Source organism: Amblyomma maculatum, chromosome 6, assembly GCF_055883805.1.
Source record: "Amblyomma maculatum isolate TAMU_Amacu chromosome 6, ASM5588380v1, whole genome shotgun sequence".
NCBI classification, from domain to species: domain Eukaryota; kingdom Metazoa; phylum Arthropoda; class Arachnida; order Ixodida; family Ixodidae; genus Amblyomma; species Amblyomma maculatum.
This window is the reverse complement of record NC_139349.1, coordinates 74,131,678-74,145,684: the sequence shown is the minus strand read 5'-3', so window position 1 is coordinate 74,145,684 and position 14,007 is coordinate 74,131,678. Positions and strand designations below refer to the sequence as shown.

At 45.2% G+C, this 14,007-nt stretch overlaps 1 protein-coding gene across 1 annotated transcript in view; it reads left to right on the top strand.

Annotated features, from left to right (window-relative positions):
* Positions 1-14,007, top strand: part of LOC146186017 (atrial natriuretic peptide receptor 1-like) — a 199,133-nt gene that overhangs the window by 106,308 nt on the left and 78,818 nt on the right. The window lies entirely within an intron of this gene.

Here is a 14,007-nt window from a genome sequence, read left to right as displayed (position 1 = left end):
CTCACGTTGTATCTAAAGAAAGCAATAACACTAGTAAGCTGACGCACCAAGCAATTTATGAATATGGGTTGCATGATTACGAAGCGAGACCGGGGTACTTAGAGCGTTGGCACAGGAATGGGCTCAGCCAAAGCAATATTCGTTCCAGATTGTGCCTCCAAGAAAGTGAGTATAAAGATGATGACATTTTATTGCTCACGACGTGGTAGCGGGCTTCCATAATGATCGTAGCAAGTCTTGCTTGTTTACGTTAGGGGGTGTAGTACTCCGGTACAACATAAAAGCGTACAATGTCTCCAACAGAACTCTTTCGCACAACGCGCGAGGTAAGAAACTTCGAACGTTTAATGTAATCCTCGTTTCTCTGCTTAAGTACGCACATAACCATAACACTGTTTCTGTGCGTATCGCGGACCAGGGCGCCTTATTTTTTTAACTAATTCCTAGAACAAGATAGACAATACGATGATTTTCTTTCATAACGCAACATTCTAAGAAAATACGCGGAAAAGGAATGCATCACAGCGAGACCACGAAATCTTCCAAGAGGCGCTCCCACATATCTTAGTACTTGTGAAGTTTGAACACACTTCCGCCGCTCTCCTAGAGACCATTCAGGAACTCTCAATAACGCATGTTTTTTTAACTATGGCGTTTTACTGCGTGAGCTGTCATGCGTAGCCCACCCTGATAATTCGCATTGATTGAGCCGTTATACGGAGCACACCATAACCTGTCATGCATATGTAGGCTGCGTTTGGTCTCCGATCGAAGCATACATGATTGAAAGATTAGAGAACGGAGATGAGTTGCGATAAGAGAAAGAAAGGAAAAAATGCAAAAAAACAATGTAACGAGGCAGTTAAGGAGCGACATATGTGAAAGAAGAAAAAAGATACCAGAGAGCGGCGGCTTCCCTCTTAATCACTTTCGCCCCTTGGTTTTGGTGCTACACCGGGCACACGAGTGACCTTATCGGTTATAAGAGTGCTGCAGGAGGTTTATTTTCCTCCGCTATCTTGTTCCTAGCTTTGTTTTGCAATCTCTTCATCACCTAGACGAACGGCTGCCGCTGGGAAGCTTATTTGCTCGAAGAATTCCGCGAGAGCGAGCCGGGCCATACTCCTGCACTGACGGCCAGAAAACACAAATAACAAACCGAAAACTCCTATTGCGCGCGGATTGCGCATTTGCAGTCGTGACGCAGCGATACGGCTGATGCGGAGGAAGGTCGTCGTGCGCTCGCGAGGCTCGTCGCCGTCGAAAAAAGATACTTGTGCTTACCGGCGAGCCGGAAGCCCGTGAACGGCCCGGCAAGACCGAGTAGGAATGGGGGCGACGAAGACGTCACCGTAGATTGAGCGGAACTGGTGACAAGCAATAGAGGATGGCCCTTAAATGTTCAGGGGCTGCTATGCACACAGAATGTTTGGCTTTGCTGAGTTTCCCCTTATTTTGATATTTTTTTTTTTTACTGCGATATCGGTAAATACTCGTTCTGCAGAAAATACGACACATTGGGTGTTGTCTGTGTTCTCAGCGAAGCTCCCGAGCATGGCACCGGCAGCTGAAACGTGACACGACCGGATACTGAGTGGTTTGCGGCTCGTGTGACGCCATCAAACCACATGATATGGCAGGTGCTGCCAACTGGGGCTTCTCCTTTGATCTGAGAGGGTGAGATGAGAATCGAACCTTGCAGGGTCCGTGGGGGACGGGCTAGAAACGCTAATCGTAGGCCGTGCATTCATACGAAGCCACACGGATGTGCCAGCGTGGCATATGCCTGTACATCTGGGCAAAATTTGGGCGTTATGGGTATCTATGTCTGGTAACCTTCGACGGAAGTGGCCATATTACGATTGCAGGATAAAAAGCGTGGGCCGCAAAACTGAGGCCCAAAATAAGGGGCCAGTGATCAAGCGAATACAAGAGCACAGGCACGCGAACGAAAATACTCAGACGGGAGCCCTTAACGCTATGACGTCATAGCCTTCAATGCCGAGATTGGGTGTTCCTCCGGCACCATTTGTAACGCACTAGCGTTGAAGATCCCGTTAACCGAAAATCGAGCGCCGGCGGCTGGCGGTGGCTACCATCCGCTGTGAGGCTGGCGTTGGAAATGGGAGCGGAAATTTACGAGCATGGCGGTGGCAGCTGGCGGTAGCTGGCAGCTGACATGGCCGTGCACTGAATGGACGTAGGGTTTCCTGTCATAACGTTTGGCAGAAGCTGCCAACTCGGGTCGCTCATTTCATATGGGAGGATGATATCAGAATCAGCCTGCCAGGACCGTTGCATTCAAGGTACCCCTAAACCTCGCAGGCACTTTTTTTTTTCCTTTATTGCATGGAAGTGCTTCGAGCAATTTAACCAGGTCGCATTCCGCAACCTGTCAATACACAGTTACACCAGCATCGAGCTCTCACTTTGATCACGCATTAAAATTCCGGGAGGCATATACATGCATCCAGTAAATGTAACCAGGCAGGAGGTCGATCCTGCGCAGCATATACTTCCGCCCCATAGCACATTGTTCTCTGCACAGACACTTCGACGAACGTGGTGGCTCTGCGTGGAGATCGGTCATGCGGCTCTTCCCAGACTGAAAGTCCCATGAGCACAAAAAGGTCACATGTAGCCTCAGAATCTTCTTGTGTAGGCGAAGACCTGATAGTATAGAGCGTAATATAAATGTCCTTTTTGAGAGTCCGTCGAAGAATGTCCCAAAAAACAGCATCACGGCAATACACAAAGCAATGATCTATTGTTTCTGGCTGCTGACACTGGCAACAGTCTCGCAGGCAGGCTCATACGGCTTGGATAAAGAGGGGCTTTATATTTGGGCTGGCGGCCTATGCTATCGCGTCATAACCGATAAAGCGGACCTTAGGTTTCCCCATAATTGTTTTAGTTCACCATTCGTTATGCTACCGTTTCGATGATATTAAAGTAAGGGGAAAAGAATTGCAGCCGATTTAGCTAAATTCTTCAAATGTTGCATTTCGTCGCGGAGCGGTTTCCAGGCAGGCGATTGAAAGTAAGGCTTCAGCGAAAAGTTCGCGAACGAGGAACGAGCGGAGAACTAGTACCGCTAGTACCCCGTGGGATGAGGGTAAAGGTGCTTCAACATTTCTAAATTTGTGCTAGAACAAAAGCTTGAAAACTTGGCTGTGTTATTTCTGAGTGAGCTCGTGTCAAGCAAAGCAAGCTTTATTGAAAACAACTGAGTAGATTTTAAGTAAACAAATAATAAATCTTGTAAACGAACTTTGGAAAGGTACATTAAAAGAAAAAGAACTGTGGCCATCAAAGCAACAGAAATTCACAGAAATGTTCTTTATTATACTCAGTATTGACTGAACTAGATAACTGTTCATGCATGATTCTTTCATGAAATGAAAAAACTTCAACCTTGACATTCAATTTGCAAGAACTTCTTCAGTGATATGCATATATATTAAAAATAATTTAGCTGGTATCCTGATTTCTCTAGTTAAGTAGATGTAGCAGGCATACATTTAAGTGTCCTGAGAGTTCCATTTTATTTCTCATTACGGTTGATGAGAAAATGTTCCTTATAGACGCCGTTTTTTTAGAAATTGCTTACACCTTGTTTTTGCCTTTTGATGACACTTCAATGCGCCTTGAGCATATTATTTGCCTTCATCGTGCTCATCTAATTTAGAAAACCATTTATCCTTGCTTGCCTAGGCTTTCCATGTTTTTTCGATTTTGTTAGGAAGCCAAGCATTGTCTACCCGGTTTAGGGATACAGTGCAGAGCTCCCCCAGCATTTTTCAAATTGCCAATAGGACTTTCTTCATTGTTTTATTTCATTGATATTAGTATCCAACTGCATGACCAGGTCATCAGTTGGCGAAAAGGTGTAGAAACTTTTCAAACTTGGAAAGATCGCGCAATGGGCATAAGTGTACGATGGTACTGCGAACGCGTTTTTATACGCTCGCTAAAAAAAAACGCTCAGCAAGCATAATTTGAAGTGCTTTAAAGGCCATCTGCCGGCAAAAATAAAGACTAGGACACCGAACAAACTCACCTATGATACTTCTGAAAATATTTATAACAGTGTTGCATATAAACTCTATAAAGATAACCATCTACACTGTGAGCCACGCCTCCTTTTTAAGGAGGTAGGTATCTTTGGTGGGACTTTTAAGTTTCTTCTGTTTCTCATTTCATCTCTTAATTTCAAAGATACTTTGTTGAGGTGTTGTACTATTTTTTATGGGAAAATTAGAAGAATAAAAAACAGTTGTTATGCAGATTTTGCCTGCCATTTTTCTTATATATCGCTCGGTTTACGGATGAAGGGAAATCGTTGTACAGGTGAAGCAGAGTTGATTCCCGGGTGCTCGATTTCGTCATTGGCTTTACGGCACGTTAAGGTAGCCGGCAACGGGAGCTTCTTGCTAGTCCGGATTTATGGATAACAATGACGACACACATGCTAGACATGGTATTGATTTCGTTCGTGGACGCCTCCGTTTCACTGTCTAGTGTGGTTAAATTTACCGCGGCTTCAGCCAAAAGCCCCCTTCTGTTGCCTTTCCTGGGTTTAGCGCCGTCGCTTTAGTTTAGTTATTCCACTATTCTCAATTAATGCGAAACGTACTCCAGACAAAAGGAACACACTGCACGAAACACTGACACCCGTGGTTTAAAATATGTGTTCTTTCTAACCTCGTATTTTGTTTTGCTAATTGTGGCTATTTTAAAGACTGGAAACCAAGTATATACCCCATAAGTTACCTCATCTCGAGGCTGTTTAGTTCCTGTGAAATTTGAAAACGTGAGCTTGGTTATCTTTGTGCGTACCATTCAATCATAAATAAGTACAGATAAAGAAGCCGAAATTATTTTAAATAACCGCTCTCTTTTACTTTCTCTCACTTGGCATACTGAAAGCGGCGAGTGTTAAGATATTACTAAAGTGGCGTGTATGGTGAACTCATGCATTGTAAACATCCGATCCAGACAGCACGGTAATCTCGTGTTCGTCGATGTAAAATTTTAATGGGCGATATTTTAATGCGGTCCTTTTCTAACGCATTAAAATATCGATCAGTTCATACCTTATTCATTGATTCATGTTAAGGGCAAAATTGAGTATAGATGAGCATTTTCACCGCGCTTTATTTAGGCTTTCACAAGTTTTATGTTGGAGTGTATGTTTATAAAATGTGTTACTGCGAGGCTCATGTCCTTGTGTGTGGCGTGTTCGCTATAGCATACTGCCTTGAGCCGGGTTTCCAACACTGAAAGCTCGTGTTTTCCTCTCGTAGCGGCACATGGCTGCTGTAATAACCAAAAAAGTACTCGGACTGTGCTCTCTTGCCGACGGGTTTCCGATCACGTATAATATGCGAATTCCAACGCACCTTTCATACGGCCGCAGAATGGCTACGACACGACGTTCGAAGGTTTATGGCGCTGTCACGAAAGATCGATGCAAGCCTGTCTTTTCATCGCAAAGTACGCGGCCAACATCCGCCCTCGCAATAAATGTGAGAGCAAATAGAACAAAGACTAGGTATTGGATGTTAACCGCTGATAATTATTGTACCGAATGCCCGTTTGTTTGGTGGCCAATACACAATTCCGCCTTTCAAAACTTTTACGGAACCTCTGCACGGTTGTTGCTAGGTGACGTAGTCCATAGTTTGGTGGCTCATATGTGCTGCATAGGCAGAGCATGCAATTGTTATGCTGCAAATGTTTTCGCCTTGACGCGCCATGCTCTAAGACTGCCATTTCTTTCCACGCGAAAACGGGGAAATGCATTTATACGTGAGCTTGTACGAAAATTATTTAAGCTCCAGAATTCGTATTTGATGCAATTACATCACTGATAATTGCTGTTGGTTTAGTCTGTACGAAATGCGGACATCAGTATTTAATTCGTGTAAAACGGAAGAAAAATAACGACTCCTGATCCATTTTCAGGCTATCGTGTTGCCTAAAGAAAAAATAACATTTGGAGTCTCACAACATTTGTTTTGTATTTTTCATATCCTTCGTATCATCAATCATGAATCGGTCACCGACTTCATTGGCTGGTAATATTAGACGACGGCGAGGAAAATAAAACATCATAAAGATGCGTCCTGCGGGGACGTGGTATACATAGTTTTTTCTTGGGACCGTGATCGAGCTCCTTGTTTATGCATGGTGTTTTCCTCCTTCTTTCCCACTACTTAGGATCCAAGACCAGTTCCGCGATGTTTCAAGTCATTTCGTTTTTCTTTGCATGCTGCTTCAATTCCGGAATTTTTTTTTTTACGTTTTGGACATTTTTCAAGGCACCGGAAACGGTGAGGTAAAAGACTTTCCAGAAGACTGCATCCGGTTCAGAACACGAATGAAGAAGCCGTATATTTTGCTTATTAACATTTCTTTCACCACAAAAAATAAAAATAAACCAGACGGCATGGCCCTGTGATTGCTTCATACATTGCCCTGCTTAGCGTTCAAATCATATCAGATCTGCGAAAAGACTGCTGAGTCTGATTAGTACATCTGCGTAAATTTGGCATAAGGCTCCCGCTTAATGCTTAAGAAATTACTGTTCCGTAATATCAATCTTCGCATTTGGTTAGGGTTCAGGTCTTAGCAAACAATATTAAATTATTTCGGCTGCACGTGTATGTGACTGTCATCACTGTGCTAAGGATCACCCTAGCGCTAGCATACTGGAAATATTCACTCTACGTTAGAACGGTTGCGCAAAATATAAATCCGGATGGCTATCGTGCCATCCTTGCAATTATTTTGTCGATACAACGCATGATATAAAAAAAAAATAACGTTCACACTCAGTTATTTTTAGCAGACCTACGCTAGGTTACAGCAGCATTTTGTTGGGAGCAGGTTTTACTGTTACGCATCTACGCAGCCTTTTAACAGCATCAAAGCATTAATTAATTGTCATCCCAATGGTTTCAGCTTTCATGTGGTCTGAAAACTCCCTGATCAACGGGATGATACGCCACGACACACATACAGCTGCAAGCAACAGGAATCGAACGACGAAAATACGCCTTTTTGCCCATAACCGCGCTATAGCTCTAAACGTTTCTGGCATGGCGCACCCTAAATTAACATGCACTTACACCTTTATCAATCAGTGTTTAATTACGCGCGAAGTGCTCACTCGGCGCTGAACAAGGGATTCAAGTACTCCATTGTATCCTTTATTCAGGTTGTCCTCCCCGACTTGATTACACCCATCCAGTTTGGAAACCGTGTGGCAAAGAATTCCTGCTGAAAATTTAGCTTTTAAATTTTTGGTGCTTCTGTGGCCCACGTTCGAAGGATTTCTGCCAAAAACATCGTGATGTCTACGTCACAAAAATATAACAACGTTACTAGCCATTCTCGTTCCTTGAAGCAGGAACAATTATAACTCTGGAGTTGCACGTATTACACATATTACGAAGTAAAGGAGCACAGTCCCTGTTTCACCTGTAAACACGCGGACAGGTGTCAACGCGAAAGCGTTAACACCCCGCTCTGTAGAAACTTCGGTATTATCATCGGCTTCGGCATTGTCGGTGTTGTGGGCGAAAGTATAGGGCGGTTGCTGGCTGGCAGGTGACAGGGCTGGCGACTGAATTTTCCACTTGGTGTGTGTGCGTCACGACAAGTCTGCATGACATTGCAGAATAGGCCAACTCACGTAGCTTCCCGGAGACAAGAGGGCACGATTAAAATTGAGCCTGGCCGATGCGTCCCAAATCGGACACGCTACTTTTAAGTCAAATAGGCTACCGCTCAAAATAAGTCAAATAATCAAAGTCAAATAAGTCAAAATAAGTACCGCTCGGTTGGAATTTCTTTTTGGTTTCGGTTGAATTAGTGGGTGTGCACATTACGCGGTAGCTTGCGACTGTACATTATTAAGAGTCTGCGAAAGGATATGTCTGAGATGTCACCGCAACTTCAATCGGAGCGTGACCCTTGGTCACAGAGTTGCGGTCGCGGTTTGCTCATTTTGCTTTCTTAAATAGTTCTAATTTGGTAAATTTAACAAACGACTCTTGTGCTGGATGGAAAGATCTCAAGAAGTGTCATGCGGTCATAAATGAAAATATCGAATCACAACACTGGAGTTCTTTAAGAATTTTGAAGCATTGCGTTTGAAACTGTCACAGTTCCATAATGTTCCCCCAGTTTCAGAAACGGATCAGTTATACCATCTTTCCACACAGTCGCGCAGGCTAAATCTCTTTCATACAGACTGCATGTCATAAACTGTAGGAAAAAAATGGTTTGAATCTATAACTCTCTCCTCGAGAAATTAATGCAATATTATAATTGATTCAGTGCGCCCGCTGCGGGACTTATTTCTCGCATGCCTTCTCACAACATCAGTATTCCTGAAGTATTCCTGAAGTACAGCAGTATTCCTGCTGAAGGAGCTTGAAATTCAGGGTCCACTGTTGCACAAGTGGGCTGCTAACAGACATTGACAGTCGCGAACGCATCCTGCAGGCTACAGCGTAGGGTGACAATGTTGGCTCGTAAAGCAACTGTAACCAAACCGGTTGCTTCAAGATTAACATGTTATACACGTTTAGCGGATCCTTCCGCCTCCTCTCGGTCGCTCACTTCACCTTGTGCTGTCCCAACTGTGAAGTCCTGACGCCGAAGCCCATTGTTCTTATTGCCTTCGAAGTATGTTTGGCACGAAGCTCATAGTGAAGAATTAGTACCGTCTCGCCCTCTCTTCAGAATGTCATATATCTTCATCAGCGGTAGCCTCTTTCATCACCGGCTGCAGTTGAACGATGAACGAGGTTCGTTCAAAACAGATATGTGGCGAAGAAGGGAAAGGAGGCTCTTGGTTTTGGACAAAACGCAGCCAACTGTTTCCTTAGCATGAATATATAACTGCTCAAATTCACCGGAGCATTAATATCATCCAATCGAGAAACCAAAACGTAGAAAATTGCGACATTTCCAGCCGATGTAAATTGCTTTCCAGTCCGCTCTTCATCACGGTCACAGCCATCCTGCTGTCAGCCGCTGATTTCACGTGACGGTTGGAACAGTTTGTGAGTCTTTGTTAGCGAGATGAGAAAGGCGCCTGGCTTAATCCGTTCGACGAAAGCAATTCTGCACTTGTACATTGGAATTGCATTTCATGCCCGTCCCCCGCTAAAAATAGCCTGGTTCCAAACGAGCAAAAGTACCAGGCGTGCAAAAAAATTTACAAACATATGTGCAGCTGAGACAAAACTGCAGCGGTGAGCGTCCTAAAGCTTGCCTGCCGGCTTTCGATAACTTCGCGGACGAGCTGGGCGAGAAAAAAAAAAGGAAAAACGAAGGAAGCAGACAGAAAGGACGGAGTTGAAAGCTCGAACAGACAGGTGCGAAGCTGAAAGTACATTCAGAGAGCGAGGCTCAGAAGCAACGAAGTGATTAGATTGCGAGCTTTGAATCATACGTGCGTCTATTTTTATTCTTAGCTCTTTCGTGTTCCTTGAAGAACAGCAATTCTTTAACGCAGTCTTCATTTAAAAGAAAGAAAAAGTGGTTTGAAACAAAGAAAGCAGTATGAAAAAAGAATTGGATTTCAAGCTCTCGACTTTTTTTCTCTACAGCCTGGAGGATCGTGACGAGACTTAATTTCCCCGTGCCACTCTTCTTCTGACGCAGTCCTGCCGCTTTCGTCAAGACAAATTAAATATAATGACAATGGCCCGGCACTGTTAAATTCGGAATAGAGACGTCGTGCGCCGCGGCCTTGTAGTGTGTTAAATTATGCACTTTCTATATGTAAGGTTCCTAAACTCAGAATTACACGTTGCCAATTGTCTTGCAAGAAGTGCGCAAAGGATAAGGAACTGATATTGCAAGCACGTGCTAAGCTGCAGAAAGCAGCCATTTGAACGTGCGCTAGTGAAGGCAATGAGAGCAGCACTTTTCCAGTGACGTCTCTTGTTTCGTACACCGTCTCCCCTTAAAGCGAGAGCAGCTGGTGCTATTTTTGGAGGATGCTTTTCAAATATTCCTCCTAATAAGTCAGAACATGGACGTAACGGTTCGATATTTAATTATATGTGGCTTGGGGCTCTAAACGCCACACGAGCACTGAGAAGCAAGCGTTTTTTAATCAATGGGCTAATTGTGCACTGTCACTCTTTTTGAAATCGCAAGGAATCAGCTATTTATTTCTTGCCACCCGAATGAATCTGGCTGGAGTTTATTTTTCTGAATTTTCTGCCAATCAGAGCTCTGTAGGTAATGAAGTGTGGTTCGTATACGCCATCGTCATCATCATCAGAGGCCGGCCTTCCCCATTATCGCGCCGAGAAGAATGAGATCGAACAGGAGCCGTTCGATGACAACTCTCGGAAGCTCACTTCTTTCCGAAGCCATTGTGAGGTGGCTACAGACAAACCTTTGGTGGGCGAAATGCGGCGGACGGATTGCAGACAGAACAGATGTGATGTGTGCTGTGTGCCAGATAGCAGAAGAGAATACAGAACATGTTATATATTTTGTCCAATATTCCAACTACAGCATCAGGCCGAAATGACTTTCAAACGTGAATTTGGATTTCCGCTCGACGTCTGTTTGACAGCGATCCGGCTGCCGATGTGCGGGGATGATAGGAGATACATCTGACATGTTTGGGGATGTGGAAGCAGCTGTGAAAACAACCACGCCTCGACTTCCGTTACGGAGGGAAATATTCGCATACCTAACAGACTGCAAGTTCACGTAGGTAATTAGGCTAGAAGACCTGCGGAAGTTTTGAAGCGATAGCTTCACTACGCCATGTTTCAAGCCGTCAGCGTGGCTGCGCCATGTCGGTGCCGGAGAGCATAGCAGTTGTCATGGAAACCGCCAGGGCCTCGCCTTACCTGGCACTTCGTGCGGTTAGCTTGGCTGCGGCGACCGTGTCAGTACCGGCGCTCCGCCATCTGCGCATGCGCAAGAGCGGAAAGGAGGCGGGGCGGTTGTATAAAAGAAGCGTTTGGCGGTCTTTCTCTCCCTCTTCTTTTTCTATCTTCTCTATTTTCTCTTCTGTCCGCACGAGGCAGCGGAGGTGGCTCAGCTACAGATACAGTAGCAGGCCCGTGCATTTTCTTTTCCTTGTTTCTACAGCCACAACAGCAGCAGCTCCAGATAGAGATGGACAAATCGGCTGGGCTGAAGGAAGCTAAAGACCGCCGTTGGAATGAAACCGTGCGGCGGCGACGATTTTGCAATATCAAGCGGCTTGGTTTTTATTCTGATACCAAAATGACACCAGTAGTGTATTTTTGTTGTAAGAGTAACAAGGAAGAAAGTTTGGCGAATAGTTGCCATTTTTTATGGATGAGCTTCTACAAAGCTCTAGTGCTCATTTCATCCACATTTTCGCGCTAGACAAGAGTTTCCCTGCCGTGCAGATCATCAAATCTGGTGGAAGAATTCTGAACTACAAGCTCACTTGCAGCCGAATGGCGTGTTCCAGCACCGTATCGAACTTTCGTAAACAAACGATGCGATCACATTCCTCGCGACAGCTGCAACAAAATCTCCTTCGCGCTTATCCGCATTCTACTTAAGGATGCAAAATTCTTGAATCGCGTGACAGCCAGACATAAGCTACTCTTCGTCATTCGTGGTTCTAAAATGGCCTTCTTATGCATCAATACTACTCCAATACGCTTCGCTTATGTTTACTTCAAAATCTGTGCCCTCTTTATACTCGTAAACTAAAATTACACTGCATCAGCGTAGATTATGCTAACAATTCATCTTTTACTTTAGATCTCCAAGTTGAAAGGCTTTGAAAATTTGCTCACTTCACTTTCGTGGTCAGTGAACGACAAAATAGAGCGTGGTACTTGTGATAACATGCACTAAGTATCCGCTCCCACTACAGGTTCGTCTTCTAATCATTCTAAATATTTAATCTCAAGCTTTTCACTTGTATTCGGCAGGCTATCAGAAAATTTCAGGTAGAGCCGTTTGAGCCTCATCGTGCAGGAGCGTCACCCTCTAAAGGCTCAACCCTCTTGCATAAGCCATTTTCACTCGAGCAATCAAATCGAGGGCCTTCCAAACGAAAACCCGATCAAATATTCCCTGCAGCCGTTAGTGTTCTGGCAGAAAATAAATTAGGGACAACATTTAACTCATGTCTCACCTCCTACGTCGCCTAGGTGCCTTTGTTTCCAGTGGTGACTACTTGAATCGGGCTGGGAGCGTGCTAGTAATTGCGTAGTTCTGTCACAGGTTCGAAGCTGCAACTGGAAGCAGTTATCTCGTGCGCTTTTAGCTGTCAAATAGCGGCGCTGAAGGTGTTAACGTGTGTTCTGAAACGCAAGCTGAAAAATCGGAACAAAAAAAGCATCGACATTTAGTCCAATTTAGCACAATAACCATGCGGCCATTTATTTATGCTTAAGGCCAGTGACTCGCAGCATCCCTTGCTGCTATCACCAGTCAGTGAGGCTCACTGCCTTTTCGAAGGAGCGAATTGCTCTCCAAAGGTTGCGATGGGTTAGAGGAAGTGACCCCACAGAGCAATTTTTGTGGTCCCATCATCGATCCTTGCAAGCAGCCTGGCGTTATCTTTCAGTTACCAATAAAGTTGTTTCTCCAACCTAAGGGCAATAAGTGCTATATTGGATCTTAGAGATGAATATTCATGTATTTACTTTTTTTCGAGGAACACCTCTATGACTCCGAACACGTCTGCTGTCCCGTTGATGTGGCATGTTGATGTGCCTGCGATGGTTTCGTTGCCCGGAGGTGGTGGGGGGGGGGGGGGGGGGGGGGGGGGGGGGAGGGGTTGGGGGAGAGAAGGGGGGGGAGAGTCCTGATTATGCTTTCTAGCTATGGAAATCACACATAGTGTAAATTTGTTATTTAGTAATTTTGAGTAAATATCTCAATTACAGAATTATTCATCGCCAAACAAAAATTATAATGGTGATGCACACGACGTAATTAGTTGCGAGATGTATGCAGAAGTGAAAAAATGCTTCCTGCTTTTCCACACACACACACACACACACACACACACACACACACACACACACACACACACACACACACACACACACACACACACACACACACACACACACACACACACACACACACACACACACACACACACACACACACACACACACACACACGCACGCACGCACGCACGCACGCACGCACGCACGCGCACGCACGCACGCACGCACACACACACACACACACACACACACACACACACACACACACAAATACACACACACACGCACGCACGCACACACACACACACACACACACACGCACGCACATGCACGCACGCACACACACACACACACACACACGCACGCACGCACGCACGCACGCGCACGCACGCGCACACACACACACACACACACACACAAATACACACACACACGCACGCACGCACACACACACACACACACACGCACATGCACGCACGCACACACACACACACATGCACGCACGCACACACACACACACATCTATATATATATATATTGTTACGTGGAAGATTTACAGTCCCAAAGCTGTCCGCACAACTAACGTTGATGAGGGCACCGATTTCACAACACTCAGCGTCGTCGTCTTCTCGGAGTCTGTTGCGCTTCTTCATCCTCATCACAAACAGCGAATACAGCTAAGTAACACTACCCCCCCCCCCGCGGGAAAAGCACAGTCCCGGTGCGGTCTATGTTAGCGAAATAGAACGTTGATGATAGGGCTTCAGACGGGACACATGCACTATTTCGGAGGTTGGAGCTGTGGACGTGGACTTCGGAACCACAGATTCAACTTCGTAGGTGACGTCGGTCACGGGGCGCAAAACACGGTAAGGGCCAGTGTAACGCGGCAAAAGTTTTTCACACAAGCCCACTCGACGGCACGGGAGCCACAGCAAAACGAGAGATCCAGGAGTGTAGTGGACATCACGGTGGCGGCTGTCGTACCGGATCTTTTGAGAGTCTTGGGATGCAG